Source organism: Rutidosis leptorrhynchoides, chromosome 10 (genome assembly GCF_046630445.1).
Source record: "Rutidosis leptorrhynchoides isolate AG116_Rl617_1_P2 chromosome 10, CSIRO_AGI_Rlap_v1, whole genome shotgun sequence".
NCBI classification, from domain to species: domain Eukaryota; kingdom Viridiplantae; phylum Streptophyta; class Magnoliopsida; order Asterales; family Asteraceae; genus Rutidosis; species Rutidosis leptorrhynchoides.
This window is the reverse complement of record NC_092342.1, coordinates 275,919,636-275,946,992: the sequence shown is the minus strand read 5'-3', so window position 1 is coordinate 275,946,992 and position 27,357 is coordinate 275,919,636.

Genomic DNA, 27,357 nt, shown 5'->3' with positions numbered 1-27,357 from the left:
CATTAATGAGTCTGGACTTCGACCGTGTCTACATGTCAAAAGTTTTGCTTATCATTTCTAGTCAGAAATCATCTGCTTATCATCCTTAGGAAATTACCTGCTTATCATTCATAAGTCTAGACATGTTTTACTGCATTTACTGCATTGATAGTGTATAGACGAATTCTTATCTTAGCATATCTGTTATTGCGAACTTTGACTGATATCTTTTCAAAGATTCTCCGTAATTTACGGGATTTTGGTATTATATATACATATGTAAATTATGTATTGAAGAGTACCAAATCTAACTCCTATAATCTATTCCATACCAAAAATTCATTTTCCCCATTATACAAGATGGATTCCGCATCTAGTTCGAATTCTTCAGATTCCGACAGTTATGCCGATATGGATTTCCATTCGGGCTCCGAAAGCAGCATCACCGGAATGGATCAACTAATTTCCCATCATTTATTCTGGATGAATTGGGGATGGGTTCGTAATATACTAAATCACTGGAGACAAGAAGAAGGTGATCCATTCCATCCACCAAATTGCCCTCTTGGCGATGAACCTGAAGCACTTACCGGCGAACCTATTCGAAACACTATTTTCTCTCTCATTTCTAGAGTATCTCGTCACGATTATATACTATCCCATATTACAAATCTTGTTCATTCACTCACTCCAACCGCCAATCATCCCGGTGTACTAGCAGAAGTTAACGAACTTCGCGCTCGCGTGACGGCTTTGGAGAACATGGTGCGAAGGTTGCAAACACCAGCAGCAGCACTAGCAGCATAATCAGCACCACCATCAATAACATCAACAATACCATCATCACCACTAACAAACAACATCCGCATCACACGTCTCAACATCATAATCTGTCCTACAAACATCAACATCATACGCACCATAGATACCAAGGAGTACCAACAATAATGAACGATGAAGTATTGATCCATAACTTCATTGATATTCTGCGAAGAATATGTGGTTTCAAAAAGTTTTAGAGATTTCTTATTCTAGCTCAAACCGAAAAGCAAATGAGATTAATATCATATTAACTCATTAAATTCATGATTTCATCTGAAGAAAATATATATGTATATATGTTTTCATAAAGACTGTAATTAAAAGTTCTTTTGTACAAAATATTAATGGTGAATTTTTTTTAACGGGTAGGTAATACCCGAGGAATAATTAGATTTCATCTTAATAAGTTACATTGTACATTCGTCGAAGCTGATTCAACAGTCATTTACTATCCTACTTACAACCACCGATATATGTATCCGTTCACCGCAGAATAACCATTTTCATTCAATTTCATATTTGGATTTTGACTTCCCATAATCCAACAAGTGGCATATGAAGAAAACATATGACAAAATAAAATCTGTTAGAAACAAACAAATTAACTATGAAAAATTTTGTTAAGAATCCACGCTAACTGTTCCAGCTAACTGTTCCTAGCTAACTGATTACATTTTATTTATCGCAGTTTATTTATCGCAATTTAATTATCGCACTTTTATTTATCGTCATTTAATTTCTGTAATTATTTTACGCACTTTAAATATTGGGACACGTATACAATGTTTTGACATATCATATCGACGCATCTATATATATTATTTGGAATCACCATAGACACTCTATATGCAGTAATGATCGAGTTCTCTATACAGGGTTGAGGTTGATTCTACAATAATATATATAGTTTGAGTTCTGACCGAGTCTGAGACATATACCGGTCACGACACGTATTAATTAATTCGTATATTATATATTAAACTATATATGAATTATTGGACTGTTACTGTGGACTATCGACTGTGGACTAATGACATTGGACAATTAAAATGAATTAAAAAATTGATTATAACATATGAAACTAAACATTTCTTCAAGATTGCCACTCGATTTCATCTTAAACCTCATTGTATCTCGACGATTACAATCAGCGTTCAAATCTATCATGATTCTTAAAAACACCTCAATCGAGAGGATAAACCAACCGCACTTCATTTACGGAAGAAAAGATTGATGCATATAGTTATGCACCTGAAAAACCCTCGGAAACTGAGTAAACGTTTGACACGTATCTGTTCTAGTTCCTTTGACATTGTTATTACCGAAGATCGTTTTGCAGTCCCTTTCCAAAGTAGCTAATTTTGTCACAGCTCCAGCAAGTCAACTCTGACTTTTCATCCGAAACAACTTTATTATAACCGCGATATATATGCGTACTCTTTATTGTTACTGGGGAACCTTTTATATTCCACAATATTACCATCAGCGATTAATCATTCTAAAAACACAATTCTCCTGAAACTACCTCGGTTTGATAACCGATGACCCAGATCAGTTAACTTTGAAAATGCTGACGAAGCAGCATGTTGTAGATGATCTTAATGGCCAAAAGTTTGATGATAAAGAAAGGAGTGTTAGGAACGCTCGATAGAAAATTTAGTACCGAAAAGCGGATTATGCGAAACTATGAAGAAAGTCGTGGACAAATCACAAAGAATAAGTTTGCCTTCAAAGAATCCAAATGATTCTATGCCTGCTGAAATCGTTAGCAAACATCTTATTTCTCGTTCTAAACCTTCACAGACAAATCTTCTTCATCATCCATTGATATTAGAAATTCTAAGATATTCTTGTATGTTCTATTATAAATATCCTCCATATTTCTGGCGATATTTTCACAACTATTCTTATCTGAGATCATTTATCTCTCCGTAATATCTGCAACATAAAAGAAACGGTGTTAGTTTCTAAATTCTGAAACCTTCGAGTTTAAAATATGAATGTTTTGAAGTAGTGTTGGGAACTGAAGCATGGATTAGTATAATATAATGACACTTGATCAACGTCATTATATTACAGTAAGTCATGCTGAGTTTCTAATGAAGCATGATGATTCACAGTACCGTCATCATGTGCCATTTACACGACTCTTACATTCTATCTAATCTCTAAACATATCAAGAGAATATTTTTCTGGATGACTCGGTCTTCTACAGGGTATTCTAGTAATTTAACAAATCAAAATCGTTCTATTACCATTTTCTTCTTAGAGCATTAGCTATGTTCATTCTGAATTTCATATCTACGAATTCCGGACCATTACTCGCTTGACTCGAAGTCGGGAAGAGAAAACGAAAGCATGAAGCTTCGAAAAATAATGAAGAATATAAACTCCGATAATAACCCCGAAATTACAAACCGTGTATATCGATCCAGATAGCAATATAGAGACACGGGAGAATTAGAAACACTATAAACACAAGAGTATAGTAGAAGTAAATAGATTCTTCTGGTGGTAGATGAAAAAGAAGAATGACAGATATAAAAGTTAGGAGTATATCAAGAATCAGGACTGGATGGAGCATATTGATGAATGCTTTAAAGTAAGAATCAAGGGAGAAAGAATAGAAGGTGTGAGTCGTGGAAAATAAGGAAACGAAGGGGTGAATTTATAGTGAAATATCCGACAGAGCAATCGAAATAGATTATTGCATATAATCAAATAAGATCCTGATTTCCTTAATCACCAAAGAACCAAATCTTATTACGTAAGATTCTCTTTAAATCCCTTAAATCCCGGAAATCAATCATAACTACGTTATCGGTTAAGACGAATATATTTTACTCATCTCACTCTTTTACGATAGTCTTATTTATATTCTTCGCATAATCGAATCGTTTTATCTACATTACTCAATGATGATAAAACTCCATTATCACCTTATATTTGTCATGAAAACCTTCTTATTGTTATCCATAACAACATCTATCAAATTTCGGGGACGAAATTTCTTTAACGGGTAGGTACTGTAATGACCCAGAATTTTCCGATCAAATTATACTAATGAGATTAATATTTACATAAATTAAACCATACCAACATGATAAGCAATCCAAATTGTTGAGACTTGTGTTTTTGAAAAGAGTTTTACACAACGTTTGACCGTCCAATATGACCGATGATATCACGAACTATATAACATACGATAATTATATGTTTGTGTATATATATGTATTTATATATATTTAACATGATCTAAGGATGGTTTAACATCTCATTGTGTACTAATGACAATGAGTTATAAGTATATTTTGAAACTACTAACTTAAGTTTTCAAAACGATAACTATACGTAACATTCTTTGATATATATACTTATAATCTATAATGCTTATACATGTATCGTATATATAATGTATTTAATCACTTTTTAAGGACTTAAATACATAAAACAATATAGGTATATTCACAAAAGATAGCTATATTTAAATTCTCGTTCCGTTTCCTCAAGATTTCTATACGTATATCTAGGGTATATGTACCCGTATCATACCCAGCTTCTATATGTATTTACTATTGGTATATACACATCAAATCAACATCCTAATCAACATTATTACTGCCCTAGATATGAGGTAACTAGGATTTGTCAAGTAGTATGAATTATTAGTAAGAAAACAAAATTAGGAATCCTTTTCTTTCTTTATAAACTAAAAACGTTTTTATAAATGAACACCATTTCTTCACCCCATTTTCTCATACCTACACCCTCATTTCTATCTCAAAATACTCCTAACTTCATACTTGATCATCTCCAAGCATTTTCCCCATCATTTAGCTTCAATTACAAGCCTTAAACACCATAAGAAAACTCTTTCAAGAACATATCAAAATAACCACCCATTTGAAGAAGTTTACTTCCAACCTTTTGATCTAACTCCACCACTCTTTGATTCCAAGATTATTTCTTATCTTTTGCAGTAACTTTGTCCAAGTAACTTGAGGTAGTAACCTTGTTCATAATCTTATTCAATTCATATTCATATAGCTGTCTTATTTTGTGGTATAAAATTTTAACAACAAGAACATAGTTTGAATGATTTCAAACTTGTTCGCAAACTAAATAGATCCTTCTAACTTGACATTTAAAATACTTCAAGACCTGTAATATATCATAATGATATTCTAACCTAACAAGATATAACTTGGTTTTATAAAGAACATCTTAAAAACTGAATCTACGTCGTCGGAGTGCAACCGGGGGCTGTTTTGGGTTGGATAATTAAAAACCATCTTGAACTTTGAATTGGAAGTTCATGTTCTGGAAAAACGATATTTCTTATGAATATGTTAACACATAAAAATTTCATGGTTTAACTCAAAATTTAAGTATTTTTAGAAAAATGATCATTAAATGTTGTTTTTATGATGGAAAATGATCACTTTCATAAGTTTCACCAAAGTTTGACCTATAACCTATGATTTCGAATACAAACTAAGGTATTTTCAGTTCATATTCTTAAAATTTGACTCGATCCAAGGAAGTGGCAAGTTGAACCAACAAAAACGGAGTTGTAATGAAGAAACTACGACTAAAACAAGATTGGGTATCCGAAGCTAGTTTAGCTACGAAAATATTTGGAGAAAAAGTAAATTAATCATATCTTTTCTAATTAATATGATATTTTATATATAATTACTTATGATTTGATTTTATATATTTCAGGACCACCCGTAAACAACACGAGAAGATTAATCATAAGACCTCATGATTGTACGCAACACGTCATTTGACAACACGGTACTTTATGTACGCAACATGTCATTTGACAACATGGTACCATGGGTCGAGATTAATTTTGATCAATACGAATACGATGGGGTCTTTATTTATTTTATTTAAGCAACTAATTGTGGACCACTAACATCGGACTGCTAACTACGGACTAAGAAAATATTAAAAGTATTAAAAGTATATATATATATATGTAACGATTACTTAAAAAGAAAATATGTTGATATATTATATATATGGTTAGGTTCGTGATATCTATCGGAGACCAAGTCGAATTAAATACCTTCAAGGCAAAAGTGAGTTTCATTTGCTCCCTTTTTAATTGCTTTTGCAATATATATTTTTGGGCTGAGAATACATGCGCTGCTTTTATAAATGTTTACAAAATAGACACAAGTACTTAAAAATATATTCTACGTTGAGTTGTACCACTGGCATATTTCCCTGTAGCTTGGTAACTACTATTTACATGGGTATTGTAAACGCGAATCCTGTTGATAGATCTATCGGGCCTGACAACCCCAACCGGACTGGACGACCAGTATTCAACGGTTGCACAGTACTTCGTTTTGGTGACTACACTTGGTACGGTGTAGTGAGATTTCATAATAAAGGGAATATGCGACGTTGATTAAATGTTAAGTATGGTTACCAAGTGCTCAACCACTTAGAATGCTTTACATACACTTGCGAGTGTATTATGTTTATGATTATGAAATCTTGTGGTCTATTAACATATTGAAATGATTGTTATGATAAACCTATGAACTCACCAACCTTTTGGTTGACACTTTAAAGCATGTTTATTCTCAGGTACGAATTAAGTCTTCCGCTGTGCATTTGCTCAATATAAGGACATTACTTGGAGCCGATCATCGCAATGGGACCAAATGTTGATGACTTCGTCCAGGTGGATTAGGACGGGTTATCACAGGATCTTCCTTCGGCGCACCACTAAATTGGCATTGATTAGTTACCATGTGTAGGATTTGTCCTTTGATTTCATAATCTGGCGCATTAATGTCTGGTTGAGTAATTGCGAGACCTTGGCCAGTGCGTTTAGCTCTCATTCGGTCTTCCATACTTAGAGGTTCCAGATTTTCCATGATTGAATTTGTTAAATCTGAATCACTAGAGGATTCTGATTTAATGGTTTCTTCCTCGACAATCTCTGGATGAGTGATTTGTGGTTCAGGAGGAATGATTAGTGGTTCAGGATCTCTGAATTATCCCTGAATATCCTCCGGATTCTCAATTGTGAGGTCGGGTTCAAAAAATGGATTATCGAAAATTTGAATTGGAGTACTTGGTTGACTAGATGACGATTCTAAAGAAAAATCAACGGCGACAATATTGGCTAGATGTCTTGATCGAGTTACAGGTGGTGAACGTATGAAAGGTGGTGAACGTTTTGCTCGGTGCATTCACTGAATATCCTATTAGTTATAAAAGATAAAAATTATATAAGTTATCAAATTAATAGACTTTTCTGGATTTTGCCCACGTTTCGAATAGCCAATAGATGCAGCAGGTAGCCATGACCCTTTAAATCGGAAGCCCACAACTCGCCACTAACAAATCCAACTATTATTACGAACCATGAAATTTTGGATGTCTATCAATTTAACCGCTTAAAATAATTTTTTTTCGTCGAAGTTTAAAGAAAATAAAGAAATTCTAAGTCCTAAAAACTAGAGCGTCGAGAAATAAGAAAGAAAAAGAGTGCGTCGAAAAACGTCGAAAAATAAAAGGTCGAAAAATAAAAATAAAAAAGAAAAATGTCGAAACTTAAAAGTCTAAAAACTAAGAATTAAAAACTTGCGTCTAAAGGTATTAAAGCTTAAAGGAATTCTATATCCAAAACGGCAATAACTTAAAAAGTACTAAAATCTTAAAATGGCGTCGCAAAATTCTAAAGCACCTAAATCTTAGTCTAAAGAAAAAGCACTTAAGGGATTTTACGGCAGACCTAAAAATCTAGAAATATAAAAAAAAAAAAAAACTATGGCAAAAATTATATCTTAAAACTAGTTACAAACGATAAATATTATAAAAGTTACGAATTAAACGATTAAAATATACAATTTATAAAAAGATACAAAAAAAATGATAAAATTACTAATTTTTATAAAAATATTATTTTTATATTATTTATTTTATAAAAGTATTAATTTTATAGTTAATAAAACTAAATAAAACTTAATATTACAAATTAAATAAAACTAAAACTAAATATTATTAAATCAAAACCCTAATTAAGTAATTAATTAATAATAATTATTATTTTTATATTATTTATTTTATAAAAGTATTAATTTTATAGTTAATAAAACTAAATAAAACTTAATATTACAAATTAAATAAAACTAAAACTAAATATTATTAAATCAAAACCCTAATTAAGTAATTAATTAATAATAATTATTATTAAACAAAAACCCTAATCGTACAGACTAGGATACCAGACCAGTCAAATCACCTCATGTGATCGCATGAGGTGTTAGTTGTTTTTTCATGCATCGCATGGCAGTGGATACCAGGCCAAATGTTTGGGCTACTACAGTGTTCGGCCCGTTTACAATTTTAATTATTTTTTTTTCTGTTTTATCTTTATATAAAATATTTATATAAATAAAAATTTATATTTTAAAAATTACCTATTAGTTTTTGTAACTAAAAAAATACAAACTTTTTAATTTTAAAATGTAAAAATATAGTAATATATATATATGTATATATATATATATATATATATATATATATATATATATTCTTTTTTAATATTTAAAACTTACTATATTTTTACAAAAATAGATTAAAAATAAATATATTTTTTTTCCCAGAAAAATAGCATTTCGCTTCGGCGTTGTTGACGTCCACGGCAGCGGCGCCAAAAATACTTGATGTTATGCGAGGTGTATACGAAATAGTTATATTTTTATTGCGAAATACTATTAAATACGATACAATTTTACACAAGTAATTTATTTAATTATAGAGTGGATATACCTAAACCTTGCTACAACACTTATAGGCAGTGTACTTAATCATACAGTAGTGTAGTTTTTAGTAAGTCCGGTTCGTTCCGCAGGGAGGTAGCCAAGTTTAACGCTATATTTTTTTTACTATATTTGTAAATATATATATATATATATATATATATATATATATATATATATATATATATATATATATATATATATATATATATATATATATATATATATATATATATATATAAGTAATATTATTATAATAAAAGGGTTTTTACCGTTTAATGACCGGTTTGTCGATTTTAAAACTTAAGTCGCAATTAAAACCTAATGTAAAATATTAAATATGAATATAACTTAATTTAAAGCGTAAAGTAAATAACGATAATAAAAGTGCGATAATTTAAAGTACGATAAATAAAATTGCGATAATTAAAAAGTACGATAATTAAAGGTGCGATAAGATATAAAATAAAGGAATTATGCTTATTTAAAGTTCCATAATCATGATGTTTGACGTGTTGATTTTAATTTATTACCATGGGTTAATTGTCCTTTGTCCTGGATTATTCGATATGTCCATCTGGTTTTTGTCCATAACAGTCCATCAGTCATAAATATAAAGTGCGAGTGTCCTCGTCAAATTATCCTTATACCCGAAGTCAAATATTCCAACTAATTGGGACTTAAACTGTAATAAGGTTTTAATACATTGTTAATGATTACACCAGGTTATTGACTGTGTGCAATCCAAGGTTTTAATACTTTATTATCAATTACACCAAGTGTCCTTGTATGTAATCCACCCCTGTTTTAATGAGTCCATTGACTATTAATCCATCCCCGTGTCCGGTCAAATGAACGATTATTAGTACTTATAAATATCCCGCCCATCATATCCGATCGAGTGTATATGGTTATTTATAGATACGTCAAATTGTAAATCTCTATATTAAATTAACGAACTATCATTCAGTTAAACAAATATAAAGCCCATTAATAGTCCATAGTCCAATTTCCACAAGTGTCGGTCTTTTGTCCAAACCCCAATTATGGTACAAAGCCCAATAACCCCGTCTTTAATATTTAGCCCAACATCATGATTACTTCGATTTAAATAAGCATAATAATAACTTAGCTACGAGACATTAATTTAAAAAGGTTGAACATAACTTACAATGAGTATTAATCGCGTAGTGTCATACGGACAGAATTTCGACTTACAAACTTAAAACATTCGCCACTATAACCTTATTATTATTAACTTAAAATTAAAATTATAATTAAAATATAAATATAAATATAAATTGAGAGTATGAAGTAGAAAAAGGATGTATTCTGTGTATATAATTCGTCGAATTACGCTGCTATTTATAGATGTGTCCTGAGCTTGGGAGCCATACGATCGCATGGCTTTCCCTTGTAATTCCCATGCGATCGCATGGACAGGCTGTCCAGCTCCAAATGGTTCCAAAACGTGGGCTGCTGCGCATTATTTAATATTTATAATATAATATATATAATTATATATAATTATATATAATTATATATATATTATATTATATTCATGTGCATCGTTGACTTGTAATTTTAGCTCCGTTGCGTCGCGCGTTGATAGTTGGTTCATGTCCCAGTTCCGGATTTTCGAACGTCCTTGCGTACTATTTAATATCTTGTACTTTGCGTTTTGCGGCTCGTACTCTTGTAACTTTTAGACGTTTCTCATCAATAATTTGAACCTCTTGGATTGTACTTTATACTTTTTAGCATTTTGGTCATTTGCGTCTTCAAATCGTCGAATCTGTCTTTTGTCTTCACCTTTTATTATTTAAACGAATATCACTTGTAAATAGAACAATTGCAACTAAAAGCTTGTTTTTCTTGAAGGATAATGCTATGAAATATATGTTCATTTTTAGCATTATCACTAATCAACACTGACCGGGTTCCATGGCCTTACTTAGCAGAGGTATAGCTTATAACAACCGCTGTGCTTCAGCATGCATGTACGAAGTTTATATGCTTGGTGACTAAACTAGCATGGTCTGGGACCGACAATGTACTAAGGGTCTAGTCAGATGTTTCACTACAAAAGAGTCCTCAGTCAGAATCCAAAGCTCGATAGACTTACTACAACCGGTGTGCCTCAGTCGATCTTACGTTGTATCCGATACACTTCTCTTACCAAGGGGTGACATAGATAGTGTACTCTGAATCGGGGTTCACGACTGATAATGCTAAAAACGAACATATATTTCATAGCATTATCCCTCAAGAAAGACAAGCTTTTAGTTGCAATTGTTCTATTTACAAGTGATATTCGTTTAAATAATAAAAGGTGAAGACAAAAGACAGATTCGACGAATTGAAGACGCAAACGACCAAAAAGCTCAAAAGTACAAAATACAATCAAAGTGGTTCCAATTATTGATGAGAAACGTCTCAAAATTACAAGAGTACAAGACGCGAAACGCAAAGTACAAGATATTAAATTATACGCAAGGACGTTCGAAAATCCGGAACCGGGACCAGAGTTAACTCTCAACGCTCGACGCAATGGACTAAAAATTACAAGTCAACTATGCACATGAATATAATATAATATATAATTAATTCTTAAAATTAATATATATATATATATATATATATATATATATATATATATATATATATATATATTATATTATATTATAAAACCGTCGGCAAGCTAAGAGCCAAGCTTGTGTGAGCTGGAATCCACAGCTCCGCACTCACGGAGGTCAAATAGTATTACGTGGGCCTATAAAAGGCCGAGCATTCGGCCGAAATTTACACACCTTTTTCTCTTCATTCATCAACGTATATGTATATATATTTATATTATAATTTTAATTTTAATTTTAATTTCTAATAATAAGGGTATGTTAGCGAATGTTGTAAGGGTGTAAGTCGAAATTCTGTCCGTGTAACGCTACGCTATTTTTAATCATTGTAAGTTATGTTCAACCTTTTTAATTTAATGTCTCGTAGCTAAGTTATTATTATGCTTATTTAATACCGAAGTAATCATGATGTTGGGCTAAAAATATTAAAATTGGGTAATTGGGCTTTGCACCATAATTGGGGTTTGGACAAAAGAACGACACCTGTGGAAATTAGGCTATGGGTTATTAATGGGCTTTATACTTGTTTAACTAAATGATATTTTGTTAATTTTAATATAAAGATTTACAATTGAACGTCCCTATAAATAACCATATACACTCAATCGGACACGATGGGCGGGATATTTATATGTATGAATAATCGTTCATTTAACCGGACACGGGAATGGATTAATAGTCTATGGAATTATTAAAACAGGGGTGAAATTATGTACAAGGACACTTGGCATAATTGATAACAAATTATTAAAACCTTGGGTTACATGCAGTCGATATCCTGGTGTAATTATTAAACAAAGTATTAAGACCTTGTTACAGTTTAAGTCCCCAATTAGTTGGAATATTTGACTTCAGGTATAAGGATAATTTGACGAGGACACTCGCACTTTATATTTATGACTGATGGACTGTTATGGACAAAAACCAGACGGACATATTAAATAATCCAGGACAAAGGACAATTAACCCATGGGAATAAACTAAAATCAACACGTCAAACATCATGATTACCGAAGTTTAAATAAGAATAATTCCTTTATTTTCATATTTAATTGCACTTCTAATTATCGCACTTTTATTTATTGTCATTGTATTTAATTGCACTTTTAATTATCGCACTTTTTAATTATCGCAATTTTATTTCATCGCACTTTTATTTATCGCAATTTCATTATCGTTATTTACTTTACGCTTTAAATTAAGTCTTTTATTTATTTAATATTTTACATTAGGTTTTAACTGCGACTAAAGTTTTAAAAATTGACAAACCGGTCATTAAACGGTAAAAACCCCCCTTTATAATAATAATATTACTTATATATATTTGTATTTTTATAAATTAAAACTAATATAGCGTTAAGCTTTGTTTAAAAGATTTCCTGTGGAACGAACCGGGCTTACTAAAAACTACAGTACTGTACGATTAGGTACACTGCCTATAAGTGTTGTAGCAAGGTTTAGGTATATCCATTCTATAAATAAATAAATATCTTGTGTAAAATTGTATCGTATTTAATAGTATTTTCTAGTAAAATAAAGCTATTTCATATACACCTCGCATAACATCAACTATTTTTTGGCGCCGCTGCCGGGGAACTTAAACGCCGAAAGCGCAACGCTAATGATAAAAAAAAAAATAATAACAATATAATTTTGTAAAAGTTTTTATTAAGTCCTTCGTATAAAAATATAAGTTTTTTTTTTAAATATAAAAATACAAAAAGAGTTTGTTAAAAAAATATATAAAGTTTAAAAAAAAGTATTTTTACTTTTGAGTTTAAAAATAAGTATTTTATTGTTTTATAAAAATATTTAGTTATATTTATATTTTATATATATTTGATAAAACAGAAAAACATAAAAAAAAAAAAAAAAACTGAACCTGTGCAAAAACGAACCCCTTTTCAGCCTAAATTTGACCCTCCGCGACTCGCGGAGCTTTTGAACAGGACCTAACCGCACTCGCGGAGGTCAATCTGACAGGTCAACCTAGGACTGCAATTAATACGAAATTAGGGTTTAATTAATTTAATTATTTAGTTTTTAGGGTTTTATTTAATTAATTAGTTTAGTTATTTATTTAATTTGTATTATTAAGTTATAATTAGTTTAATTAATTTATAAAATTAATAGTTTTATTAAATAAATAATATAAAATTAATATTTTTAAAAATTGTACTTTTTACAACTTTAAGTATATTTTTATATTTTGTACTTTTTTTATTCGTTTTAGCGTAATATTTGTATTTTTCGCTCGTATTTAGTTTTAAATCATAGTATTTGTCATAGTTATTTTTATTTCTAGATTTTTAGGCTTTGCCGTAAAATCCCTTAAGTGCTTTTTCTTTAGACTAAGATTTAGGTGCTTTAGAATTTTGCGACGCTGTTCTAAGTTTTTAGTACCCTTTTTAAGATATTGCCATTTGGGATATAGAATTCCTTGTAAGCTTTAATATTTTTAGACGCAACTTTTAATTCTTAGTTTTTAGTTCCTTTTTAAGTTTCGACGCGCTACTTTCTTATTTTTATTTTTCGACGCCTATTATTTTTCAATCTTTTATTTTTCGATGTTTTTCGACGCGCTCTTTTTCTCTCTTATTTCTAGCCATTCTAGTTTTTAGGACTTAGAATTTTCTCTATTTCTTATCTAATATTTCTTTAAATTTCAAACGAAAAATTGTTTTAAGTGGTTAAATTGATAGACATTAAAATTTTCTGATTCGTAGTAATAGTTGGATTTGTACGTGGACCGGGTTATTGGAGCCAAACAGTACTCAATTATATTGAGACCAAACGAATCCTGCCCCTCTGCTGCATCTTTTGGCTATTCGAAACGTGGGCAAAATCAGAAAAGTCTATTAATTGGATAACTTATATAATTTTTCTTTCTTTTTAAAATACTAATAGGATATTCAGTGAATGAACAGAGCAAAACGTTCACCACCTTTTGTACGTTCACCACCTGTAACTCGATCAAGACATCTAGCAAATATTGTCGCCGTTGATTTTTCTTTAGAATCGTCATCCAGTCGACCAAGTACTCCAATTCAAATTTTCGATAATCCATTTTTTGAACCCGACCTCACAATTGAGAATCCGGAGAATATTCAGGGACGATTTCGAGATCCTGAACCATTAATTTTTCTTCTGGAACCACCAATCATTCAAACAGAGATTGTTGAGGAACGAACCATTAAATCAGAATCCTCTAGTGATTCAAATTCAACAAATTCAATCATGGAAAATCTGAAACCTTTAAGTATGGAAGACCGAATGAGAGCTAAACGCATTGGCCAAGGTCACGCAATTACTCATCCAGACACTAATGCGCCAGATTATGAAATCAAAGGACAAATTCTACACATGGTGACTAATCAATGCCAATTTAGTGGTGCGTCGAAGGAAGATCCAAATGAACATCTTCGTACCTTTAATAGGATCTGCACACTATTTAAAATAAGAGAAGTGGAGGATGAACAGATATATCTCATGTTATTTTCCTGGACTTTAAAAGGAGAAGCCAAAGATTGGTTAGAATCGTTACCTGAAGGGGCGATTGATACATGGGACGTTTTAGTTGAAAAATTTCTTAAACAATTCTTTCCGGCATCTAGAGCCGTAAGACTTCAAGGAGAAATTGTTACGTTCACACAAAATCCAAATGAAACTCTATATGAGGCATGGACAAGATTTGGAAAGTTATTGAGAGGATGTCCGCAACATGGTTTAGACACTTGTCAAATAGTACAAATATTCTACCAAGGATGCGACATCACTATAAGGAAAGACATCGATATAGCAGTTGGTGGTTCCATTATGAAGAAAACAGAAACTGATGCTTACAAAATTATTGATAACACTGCTTCCCACTCACATGAGTGGCACCAAGAAAAAGATATCGTTAGATCATCTAAAGCAGCTAGAGCCGATTCTAGTCATGACTTAGATTCTATTTCCGCAAAGATAGATGCTGTCGAGAGACGAATGGAAAAGATGACTAAAGATATACACTCAATACGAATTAGTTGTGAGCAGTGTGGAGGACCACATTTGACAAAAGATTGTCTCAGTATTGAACTAACAATGGAACAAAGAGAGAATGTTTCATACATAAACCAAAGGCCTGGAAATAATTATCAGAATAATTATCAACCGCCAAGACCAATTTACAACCAAAACCAGAATTATAATCGAAATGTTCCATACAACAACCAACAAGGTCCTAGTAATCAACAAGTATCCAATAATACTTACAATCAGCAAAGACCTAATTTTCAAAACAAACCACCACAAATCGATGATAAAAAGAGAAATTTAAAAGATATGATGACAAAGCTAGTTGAATCTCAAACGCAATTTTTCACATCTCAGAAACAAACAAATGAACAAAATGCTCAAGCATTTAGAAATCAACAAGCTTCTATTCAAAATCTGGAACAAGAAGTAAGTAACCTAGCAAGGTTAATAGGTGAAAGAAAACCGGGAAGTTTACCTAGTGATACAAATGCTAACCCCCAGAATGAAACAGCTAAAGCCATTACCACAAGAAGTGGTATTACACTTAAACCACCTGAAATACCTGTAATTTCTGATGAAGCTATTCCTACTCCACAAGAACCACAACCTGAACAAGATAAGGAAAAAGAACCGGTAGTTGAAAAAGTTAATGAAGATAACACAGTTAAGGCAAAACCTTATGTTAAACCATACCAACCACCACTTCTTTACCCGAGTAAAATGAGAAAGGAGAGACTTGAAGCCGAGCAATCCAAATTCTTGGTTATGTTTAAACAGATAAATGTAAATCTTCCTTTCATTGATGTGATTTCAGGAATGCCTAGATATGCTAAATTTCTGAAAGATCTAATCTCAAATAGAAAGAAAATGGAAGAACTCTCGGCTGTTACTATGAATGCTAATTGTTCAGCAGTGCTGTTGAATAAGATACCAGAAAAACTATCTGATCCAGGAAGTTTCACAATTCCATGTTTTCTGGGTAGTCTTAGTTCAATAGAAGCATTGGCAGACTTAGGTGCTAGTATAAATTTAATGCCGTATTCACTATACACTAAACTAGACCTTGGAGAATTGAAACCAACAAGAATAAGCATACAACTAGCCGATAGATCAGTAAAATATCCTAGAGGGATAATGGAGAACATTCTAGTTAAAGTTGGTACTTTAGTATTTCCAGTAGATTTTGTTGTTCTGGACATGGAAGAAGATTCTCAAGTTCCTCTCATATTAGGAAGACCATCTTTAAACACGGCTAAAGCAATGATAGACGTTTTTGGTAAGAAACTAACCCTAAGTATAGAGGACGAGAGTGTTACCTTTTCAGTTGATAGAGCAATGCAACAACCGCAATCTACAGATGATACATGTTATTATATTCAAACTACAGAATCACATGCAGAATTGTTAGAAGAATTTTCAGAATTACAAGGAACAGGAGAATGTTCTTTAGGAGAAGGTACTGAACCAATTGATGAAACTGAAATGTTAGCTACACTTATGGCTAATGGATATGAACCAACAACAGAAGAAATTCAAATGCTAAAAGAAGAAGACAGATATCGATATAAATCATCGATAGAAGAACCACCAAAATTAGAGTTAAAGCCACTTCCAAACCATTTGGAATACGCTTATTTACATGGTGAATCTGAATTACCTGTAATAATATAGTCTTCTCTTACTGAAAATGAAAAATCTCAACTCATTTCTGTGTTAAAAGCTCATAAACCAGCTATTGCATGGAAGATTCATGATATTAAAGGAATAAGTCCTTCGTATTGCACACATAAAATCCTTATGGAAGAAGGTCATAAAACGTATGTGCAACGCCAACGAAGACTAAATCCTAATATGCAAGATGTTGTTAAGAAAGAAATTATTAAACTGCTAGATGCAGGTTTAATTTATCCAATTTCTGATAGTCCATGGGTAAGCCCAGTTCAATGCGTGCCTAAGAAGGGTGGCATGACTGTCATCACAAATGAGAAAAATGAGCTTATTCCTACTAGGACTGTAACAGGATGGCGTGTATGTATTGATTATAGAAAATTAAATGACGCCACCAGAAAAGATCACTTTCCCTTACCTTTTATTGATCAAATGTTGGAAAGATTAGCCGGAAATAGTTACTATTGTTTTCTTGATGGTTTTTTCGGATACTTTCAAATTCCAATAGCACCTGAAGAACAAGAGAAAACCACATTCACGTGCCCTTATGGTACTTTTGCTTACAAACGCATGCCATTTGGACTTTGCAACGCCCCTGCAACCTTTCAAAGGTGTATGATGGCGATTTTTCACGACATGATAGAAGAATGCATGGAAGTTTTCATGGATGACTTTTCAGTCTTCGGTGATACTTTTGAATCATGTTTAGTTAATCTTGAACGAATGCTTATTAGATGTGAACAATCAAATCTAGTTCTTAATTGGGAGAAATGCCATTTCATGGTTAAAGAAGGCATCATTCTTGGTCATAAAATTTCAAAGGAATAAATAGAAGTGGATAGAGCTAAAGTAGATGTAATTGCTAAACATCCACATCCTACCAATGTTAGAGGAGTTAGGAGTTTTCTAGGGCATGCCGGTTTTTACCGACGTTTCATAAAAGATTTTTCTAAAATTTCCACTCCTATAAATAAACTCCTAGAAAAGGATGCTCCATTCATTTTTTCAAATGTATGTATCAAATCTTTTAATATTCTTAAAGAGAAACTCACTAATGCGCCGATCATGATAACTCCAAATTGGAATCTACCGTTTGAACTAATGTGCGATGCAAGTGATTTTGCAATGGGAGCTGTTTTAGGACAAAGGATTGAAAAACGATTTCAACCTATATATTATGCTAGTAAGATGTTACAAGGAGCACAAACAAATTACACAACTACTGAAAAAGAACTCCTTGCTATTGTCTTTGCTTTTGACAAATTTCGTTCATATCTCGTTCTAGCTAAAACGGTGGTCTATACCGACCATTCTACTCTTAGATACCTATTTTCAAAACAAGATGCTAAACCGCGATTAATCCGTTGGATCTTACTCTTACAAGAGTTTGATATTGAAATCCGAGATAAAAAGGGAGCAGAAAATCTCGCCGTTGATCATCTTTCTCGTCTTGAAAATCCCGAATTAGAAGTTCTAAATGAATCGGCCATACAAGACAACTTTCCTGGTGAATATCTATTGAAGATAGATTATAATGAAATTCCATGGTTTGCAGACTATGCAAACTACTTAGTATGTGGATTCCTTGAAAAAGGATTGTTGTACCAAAAATGAAAGAAATTCTTTAGTGATATAAAACACTATTTCTGGGAAGATCCACATTTGTTTAAAAGTTGTCCAGATGGAATAATACGCCGATGTGTATTCGGAGATGAAGCTAGTAAAATCTTAAACCATTGTCACACAGGACCAACAGGAGGGCATTATGGGCCTCAACTAACAGCAAGAAAAGTTTACGATGCTGGATTCTATTGGCCTACAATTTACAAAGACGCACACCTTCTTTGCAAATCCTGTGATGCTTGTCAAAGGGCCGGAAAAATAAGTCAACGTGATGAAATGCCACAAAATGTCATTCAAGTATGTGAAGTATTTGACATTTGGGGTATTGACTTTATGGGTCCATTTCCAAAATCTCATAATAATCTATATATTCTCGTTGCCATTGATTATGTATCTAAATGGGCGGAAGCACAAGCTCTCCCAACTAACGATGCACGAGTTGTAGTCAACTTTTTAAAACATCTTTTTGCAAGGTTTGGAACACCAAAAGCTTTAATAAGTGATCGGGGTACTCATTTCTGTAATAATAAACATGAGAAAGTTCTCAAAAGATATGGAGTAACTCATAAAATCTCCACTGCTTATCATCCACAGACTAGTGGACAAGTTGAAAATACCAACCGAGCTTTAAAACGTATTCTAGAGAAAACCGTAGGATCAAATTCGAAGGAATGGTCCATTAAATTGGAGGATGCACTCTGGGCTTTTATAACAACCTACAAAACTCCAATTGGAACCACACCTTTTAAACTCGTTTACGGAAAAGCATGTCATCTTCCAGTAGAAATTGAACACAAAGCATTTTGGGCTTTGAAGACATGTAATCTTGATTTACATGAAGCTGGACGTCTACGATTAAGTCAACTAAATGAATTAGAAGAATTAAGACAAGAAGCATACGAAAATTCGCTAATCTATAAGGAAAGAACGAAGAAATGGCATGATAAAAGAATCAGAAGTTCAAAAGAATTTAAAGAAGGAGATAGAGTTCTTCTTTTCAATTCACGATTCAAGCTATTTCCTGGAAAATTGAAATCAAGATGGTCTGAACCATTCATAGTCAAAAGAGTTTTCCCATACGGCACAGTAGAATTAATAAATTCAAATGGAATTGAATTTAAGGTTAATGGTCACAGAGTTAAACATTACATAGATAGTCCGATGGAAGTCGACAACAAAGTTAATCACAATTTCGATACCACAGCTAACTAAGTGTGGGGAGAATCAAGTCTTTAAAGGATAATATGTATTTCTGTTAAAGTTAGATTTTCTGTTTTCGTGTAGTTCTCGAAAATGGAACCCGAATGGTCTTTCCCTAGCAGACCCTAAAGAACTAGTCTTCTCCCCCCATTCTGAATTTTTATTTTTTTTAGGTTTTTACGAAATGAAGACTTCCTGTGAACTAAACCATGGTCTAATGCTACACGCTTTGATTACTAAATGTAATAATGACACACTTCCGAGTGAACTGGTATCAGTAATCAGAGAAAAATTGGACGAAGTAAGAAAAGAATACAGATGCGAAGATAATAAGTTACAATTTGGTAAAGGAAAATCAAAATCCGCAGCAAAAAGGAGAGCACGACACCTTGAAAGATGTCACAAATGCGGAAAATGGTCACACGAAGGTAAATGTTCAAATAATCAAACCTATTCAAATACCGAATTTGTTACTCTATGCAGAGATGGACCGTTCATATGTTTAGAAGAAAAAACGTTAAATGCTCGAGGTTACGCCTATGTAGCCATGGAAAATCAATTAGTCCGACTATCTTATGAGTGGGCTAGAGCATATCACTAAGAATACTATCTCACAGGTAAGTCTGTACAGTTTTTATTTTTATTTTTATTTTTAACCTTTTGATAATAAATGCTAATTTTGAAATGTCCCGTTCTTATTGATTAAAAACGTTCCATATTAATTGATTTCGTTGCGAGGTTTTGACCTCTATATGAGACGTTTTTCAAAGACTGCATTCATTTTAAAACAAACCATAACCTTTATTTCATCAATAAAGGTTTAAAAAGCTTTACGTAGATTATCAAATAATGATAATCTAAAATATCCTGTTTACACACGACCATTACATAATGGTTTACAATACAAATATGTTACAACAAAATAAGTTTCTTGAATGCAGTTTTTACACAATATCATACAAGCATGGACTCCAAATCTCGTCCTTATTTAAGTATGCGACAGCGGAAGCTCTTAATAATCACCTGAGAATAAACATGCTTAAAACGTCAACAAAAATGTTGGTGAGTTATAGGTTTAACCTATATATATCAAATCATAATAATAGACCACAAGATTTCATATTTCAATACACATCCCATACATAGAGATAAAAATCATTCATATGGTGAACACCTGGTAACCGACATTAACAAGATGCATTTATAAGAATATCCCCATCATTCTGGGACACCCTTCGGATATGATATAAATTTCGAAGTACTAAAGCATCCGGTACTTTGGATGGGGTTTGTTAAACCCAATAGATCTATCTTTAGGATTCGCGTCAATTAGGGTGTCTGTTCCCTAATTCTTAGATTACCAGACTTAATAAAAAGGGGCATATTCGATTTTGATAATTCAACCATAGAATGTAGTTTCACGTACTTGTGTCTATTTTGTAAATCATTTATAAAACCTGCATGTATTCTCATCCCAAAAATATTAGATTTTAAAAGTGGGACTATAACTCACTTTCACAGATTTTTACTTCGTCGGGAAGTAAGACTTGGCCACTGGTTGATTCACGAACCTATAACAATATATACATATATATCAAAGTATGTTCAAAATATATTTACAACACTTTTAATATATTTTGATGTTTTAAGTTTATTAAGTCAGTTGTCCTCGTTAGTAACCTACAACTAGTTGTCCACAGTTAGATGTACAGAAATAAATCGATAAATATTATCTTGAATCAATCCACGACCCAGTGTATACGTATCTCAGTATTGATCACAACTCAAACTATATATATTTTGGAATCAACCTCAACCCTGTATAGCTAACTCCAACATTCACATATAGAGTGTCTATGGTTGTTCCGAAATATATATAGATGTGTCGACATGATAGGTCGAAACATTGTATACGTGTCTATGGTATCTCAAGATTACATAATATACAATACAAGTTGATTAAGTTATGGTTGGAATAGATTTGTTACCAATTTTCACGTAGCTAAAATGAGAAAAATTATCCAATCTTGTTTTACCCATAACTTCTTCATTTTAAATCCGTTTTGAGTGAATCAAATTGCTATGGTTTCATATTGAACTCTATTTTATGAATCTAAACAGAAAAAGTATAGGTTTATAGTCAGAAAAATAAGTTACAAGTCGTTTTTGTAAAGGTAGTCATTTCAGTCGAAAGAACGACGTCTAGATGACCATTTTAGAAAACATACTTCCACTTTGAGTTTAACCATAATTTTTGGATATAGTTTCATGTTCATAATAAAAATCATTTTCTCAGAATAACAACTTTTAAATCAAAGTTTATCATAGTTTTTAATTAACTAACCCAAAACAGCCCGCGGTGTTACTACGACGGCGTAAATCCGGTTTTACGGTGTTTTTCGTGTTTCCAGGTTTTAAATCATTAAGTTAGCATATCATATAGATATAGAACATATGTTTAGTTGATTTTAAAAGTCAAGTTAGAAGGATTAACTTTTGTTTGCGAACAAGTTTAGAATTAACTAAACTATGTTCTAGTGATTACAAGTTTAAACCTTCGAATAAGATAGCTTTATATGTATGAATCGAATGATGTTATGAACATCATTACTACCTTAAGTTCCTTGGATAAACCTACTGGAAAAGAGAAAAATGGATCTAGCTTCAACGGATCCTTGGATGGCTCGAAGTTCTTGAAGCAGAATCATGACACGAAAACAAGTTCAAGTAAGATCATCACTTGAAATAAGATTGTTATAGTTATAGAAATTGAACCAAAGTTTGAATATGATTATTACCTTGTATTAGAATGATAACCTACTGTAAGAAACAAAGATTTCTTGAGGTTGGATGATCACCTTACAAGATTGGAAGTGAGCTAGCAAACTTGAAAGTATTCTTGATTTTATGAAACTAGAACTTTTGGAATTTATGAAGAACACTTAGAACTTGAAGATAGAACTTGAGAGAGATCAATTAGATGAAGAAAATTGAAGAATTAAAGTGTTTGTAGGTGTTTTTGGTCGTTGGTGTATGGATTAGATATAAAGGATATGTAATTTTGTTTTCATGTAAATAAGTCATGAATGATTACTCATATTTTTGTAATTTTATGAGATATTTCATGCTAGTTGCCAAATGATGGTTCCCACATGTGTTAGGTTACTCACATGGGCTGATAAGAGCTGATCATTGGAGTGTATATACCAATAGTACATACATCTAAAAGCTGTGTATTGTACGAGTACGAATACGGGTGCATACGAGTAGAATTGTTGATGAAACTGAACGAGGATGTAATTGTAAGCATTTTTGTTAAGTAGAAGTATTTTGATAAGTGTATTGAAGTCTTTCAAAAGTGTATAAATACATATTAAAACACTACATGTATATACATTTTAACTGAGTCGTTAAGTCATCGTTAGTCGTTACATGTAAGTGTTGTTTTGAAACCTTTAGGTTAACGATCTTGTTAAATGTTGTTAACCCAATGTTTATAATATCAAATGAGATTTTAAATTATTATATTATCATGATATTATCATGTATGAATATCTCTTAATATGATATATATACATTAAATGTCTTTACAACGATAATCGTTACATATATGTCTCGTTTAAAAATCATTAAGTTAGTAGTCTTGTTTTTACATATGTAGTTCATTGTTAATATACTTAATGATATGTTTACTTATCATAGTATCATGTTAACTATATATATATCCATATATATGTCATCATATAGTTTTTACAAGTTTTAACGTTCGTGAATCACCGGTCAACTTGGGTGGTCAATTGTCTATATGAAACATATTTCAATTAATCAAGTCTTAACAAGTTTGATTGCTTAACATGTTGGAAACATTTAATCAAGTAAATATCAATCTCAATTAATATATATAAACATGGAAAAGTTCGGGTCACTACAGTACCTACCAGTTAAATAAATTTCGTCCCGAAATTTTAAACAGTTGAAGGTGTTGACGAATCTTCTAGAAATAGATGCGGGTATTTCTTCTTCATCTGATCTTCACGCTCCCAGGTGAACTCGGGTCCTCTACGAGCATTCCATCGAACCTTAACAATTGGTATCTTGTTTTGCTTAAGTCTTTTAACCTCACGATCCATTATTTCGACGGGTTCTTCGATGAATTGAAGTTTTTCGTTGATTTGGATTTCATCTAACGGAATAGTGAGATCTTCTTTAGCAAAACATTTCTTCAAATTCGAGACGTGGAAAGTGTTATGTACAGCCGCGAGTTGTTGAGGTAACTCAAGTCGGTAAGCTACTGGTCCGATACGATCAATAATCTTGAATGGTCCAATATACCTTGGATTTAATTTCCCTCGTTTACCAAATCGAACAACGCCTTTCCAAGGTGCAACTTTAAGCATGACCATCTCTCCAATTTCAAATTCTATATCTTTTCTTTTAATGTCAGCGTAGCTCTTTTGTCGACTTTGGGCGGTTTTTAACCGTTGTTGAATTTGGATGATCTTCTCGGTAGTTTCTTGTATAATCTCAGGACCCGTAATCTGTCTATCCCCCACTTCACTCCAACAAATCGGAGACCTGCACTTTCTACCATAAAGTGCTTCAAACGGCGCCATCTCAATGCTTGAATGGTAGCTGTTGTTGTAGGAAAATTCTGCTAACGGTAGATGTCGATCCCAACTGTTTCCGAAATCAATAACACATGCTCGTAGCATGTCTTCAAGCGTTTGTATCGTCCTTTCGCTCTGCCCATCAGTTTGTGGATGATAGGCAGTACTCATGTCTAGACGAGTTCCTAATGCTTGCTGTAATGTCTGCCAGAATCTTGAAATAAATCTGCCATCCCTATTAGAGATAATAGAGATTGGTATTCCATGTCTGGAGACGACTTCCTTCAAATACAGTCGTGCTAACTTCTCCATCTTTTCATCTTCTCTTATTGGCAGGAAGTGTGCTGATTTGGTGAGACGATCAACTATTACCCAAATAGTATCAAAACCACTTGCAGTCCTTGGCAATTTAGTGATGAAATCCATGGTAATGTTTTCCCATTTCCATTCTGGGATTTCGGGTTGTTGAAGTAGACCTGATGGTTTCTGATGCTCAGCTTTGACCTTAGAACACGTCAAACATTCTCCTACGTATTTAGCAACATCGGCTTTCATACCCGGCCACCAAAAATGTTTCTTGAGATCCTTGTACATCTTCCCCGTTCCAGGATGTATTGAGTATCTGGTTTTATGAGCTTCTCTAAGTACCATTTCTCTCATATCTCCAAATTTTGGTACCCAAATCCTTTCAGCCCTATACCGGGTTCCGTCTTCCTGAATATTAAGATGCTTCTCCGATCCTTTGGGTATTTCATCCTTTAAATTTCCCTCTTTTAAAACTCTTTGTTGCGCCTCCTTTATTTGAGTAGTAAGGTTATTATGAATCATTATATTCATAGATTTTACTCGAATGGGTTCTCTGTCCTTCCTGCTCAAGGCATCGGCTACCACATTTGCCTTCCCCGGGTGGTAACGAATCTCAAAGTCGTAATCATTCAATAATTCAATCCACCTACGCTGCCTCATATTCAGTTGTTTCTGATTAAATATGTGTTGAAGACTTTTGTGGTCGGTATATATAATACTTTTGACCCCATATAAGTAGTGCCTCCAAGTCTTTAATGCAAAAACAACCGCGCCTAATTCCAAATCATGCGTCGTATAATTTTGTTCGTGAATCTTCAATTGTCTAGACGCATAAGCAATCACCTTCGTTCGTTGCATTAATACACAACCGAGACCTTGCTTTGATGCGTCACAATAAATCACAAAATCATCATTCCCTTCAGGCAATGACAATATAGGTGCCGTAGTTAGCTTTTTCTTCAATAATTGAAACGCTTTCTCTTGTTCATCATTCCATTCAAATTTCTTCCCTTTATGCGTTAATGCAGTCAAGGGTTTTGCTATTCTGGAAAAGTCTTGGATGAACCTTCGGTAGTAACCAGCTAGTCCCAAAAACTGGCGTATGTGTTTTGGAGTTTTCGGGGTTTCCCACTTTTCAACAGTTTCTATCTTTGCCGGATCCACCTTAATACCTTCTTTGTTCACTATGTGACCAAGGAATTGAACTTCTTCCAACCAAAATGCACACTTTGAAAACTTAGCGTACAATTCTTCCTTCCTCAATACTTCTAACACCTTTCTCAAATGTTCACCGTGTTCTTGGTCATTCTTTGAGTAAATAAGTATGTCATCAATGAAAACAATGACAAACTTGTCAAGGTATGGTCCACACACTCAGTTCATAAGGTCCATGAACACAGCTGGTGCATTAGTTAAACCAAACGGCATGACCATAAACTCGTAATGACCGTAACGTGTTCTGAAAGCAGTCTTTGGAATATCATCTTCTTTCACCCGCATTTGATGATACCCGGAACGTAAGTCAATCTTTGAATAAACAGACGAGCCTTGTAGTTGATCAAATAAGTCGTCGATTCTCGGTAGTGGGTAGCGGTTCTTGATGGTAAGTTTGTTCAACTCTCGGTAGTCGATACACAACCTGAATGTACCATCTTTCTTCTTGACAAACAAAACAGGAGCTCCCCACGGTGATGTGCTTGGTCGAATGAAACCACGCTCTAAAAGTTCTTGTAATTGGCTTTGCAGTTCTTTCATCTCACTGGGTGCGAGTCTGTAAGGAGCACGAGCTATTGGTGCAGCTCCTGGTACAAGATCTATTTGAAATTCAACGGATCGATGTGGGGGTAATCCCGGTAATTCTTTCGGAAATACATCGGGAAATTCTTTTGCGACGGGAACATCATTGATGCTCTTTTCTTCAGTTTGTACTTTCTCGACGTGTGCTAGAACAGCATAGCAACCTTTTCTTATTAGTTTTTGTGCCTTCAAATTACTAATAAGATGTAGCTTCGTGTTGCCCTTTTCTCCGTACACCATTAAGGGTTTTCCTTTTTCTCGTATAATGCGAATTGCATTTTTGTAACAAACGATCTCTGCTTTCACTTCTTTCAACCAGTCCATACCGATTATCACATCAAAACTCCCTAACTCTACTGGTATCAAGTCAATCTTAAATGTTTCGCTAACCAGTTTAATTTCTCGATTCCGACATATATTATCTGCTGAAATTAATTTACCATTTGTTAATTCGAGTAAAAATTTACTATCCAAAGGCGTCAATGGACAACTTAATTTAGCACAAAAATCTCTACTCATATAGCTTCTATCCGCACCCGAATCAAATAAAACGTAAGCAGATTTATTGTCAATAAGAAACGTACCCGTAACAAGCTCCGGGTCTTCCTACGCCTCAGCCGCATTAATATTGAAAACTCTTCCGCGGCCTTGTCCATTCGTGTTCTCCTGGTTCGGGCAATTTCTAATAATGTGGCCCGGTTTTCCACATTTATAACAAACTACATTGGCATAACTTGCTCCGACACTACTTGCTCCGCCATTACTCGTTCCGACACCATTTGTTCCTTTCGTTCTATTAACCCCTGGTCCGTAGACCTCACACTTCGCCGCGCTATGACCATTTCTTTTACACTTGTTGCAAAATTTGGTGCAGAACCCCGAGTGATACTTTTCACACCTTTGGCATA